The sequence below is a fragment of the Apium graveolens genome, chromosome 1 (assembly GCF_009905375.1).
Source record: "Apium graveolens cultivar Ventura chromosome 1, ASM990537v1, whole genome shotgun sequence".
NCBI classification, from domain to species: Eukaryota; Viridiplantae; Streptophyta; class Magnoliopsida; order Apiales; family Apiaceae; genus Apium; species Apium graveolens.
The window spans coordinates 97,700,570-97,701,898 of record NC_133647.1 but is presented as its reverse complement, the minus strand read 5'-3'; positions in this window follow the sequence as shown (position 1 = coordinate 97,701,898).

The window sequence follows — 1,329 nt, the reverse complement described above, 5'->3', positions numbered from 1 at the left end:
AGCTCCCGACGGATGATCAACAATGTCCCGAAGGATGATCAAATTCAAATAGCTGTTGACAGTGACAACACAGTCACATGCGTCGGGTGTTTACAAATGGAATGTGGCAGCCTAATTGCAGGTCTTATAGAACAAAGAAGCATTACCATTTCCATGCAATTGTGAAGACAGTCAAGGATACTGGAAAGAGTAATGAATCAACATGATTTTAGACTAGATACATTTTGTCTTGTCTTATTATCATGTAACTTGGTGATATATAAACCAAGTGTAGCAAGTAGAACATTTTAACTAAGCAAGCTTATTTTTCAGAGAAACATATCAAGCTGTATTATGTAAGCATTTCTCTGTAGTTTTGTTTGTTCAAGTTGTAAAACATCTGTGAGCTATTAAAAGCTTCGCCGAGTTCTCAATTGATATATATATATATATATATATATATATATATATCTGGTGGATACTTTCAAATCCACCAGAATGTTTTAAAAGCTTGTGTTTTTATTACTTAGTGTTTTGATTTCTATTACTCTTTTATTCCGCACTATTGCAAATCAAACACTGTTATATTTATCAAGTTAGAACATTCTTAAATTTTAAAAAGTAGCTAGAATTACATTCAACCCCCCTTCTGCAATTTCTGTTGTATTGTTAGGGAATAATAATTGGTATCAGAGCAAGCTCTTGAAGAACAAAGAGTATACAGATCACAACAAATAACAAGATGAACAAGAAAGATGTTGGAGTTAAAATTCCATTTCTGGACAAAGACAACTATCACCACTGGAAAGTGAAGATGCACCTACATCTTCTTTCCCAAGATGAGGCCTATGTGGACTGCCTAGAGAGAGGTCCTCATGTACCTATGAGAGCTGCAACTGGCAATGAACCATCTGTTCCAAAACCTAGGCCTGAATGGTCAGATCCTGATATTGAGCAAGTCAGGAAGGATAAGAAGGCCATGAATATATTATTCAATGGTGTTAATGGTGATATGTTTGATAACATCATTAACTATAAAACAACCAAAGAGGTTTGGGACACAATACAGATTATTTGTGATGGTATTGAGCAAGTGAGGGAAAGCAAGATGCGGCTCCTGATTCAGCAATATGAGCACTTGCATTGTGAAGAAAGTGAGTTTCTCAATGATATTTTTAGTATGTTTCAAAAACTACTAAATGCTCTGAAGCTGCATGGAAGATTCTATCAAACAAAAGACTCTAACCTCAAGTTCCTTAGATCTCTCCCAAAGGAGTGGAAGCCAATGACAGTCTCATTGAGAAATTCTCAGAATTACAAGGAGGTCACCTTGGAGAGACTGTATGGCAT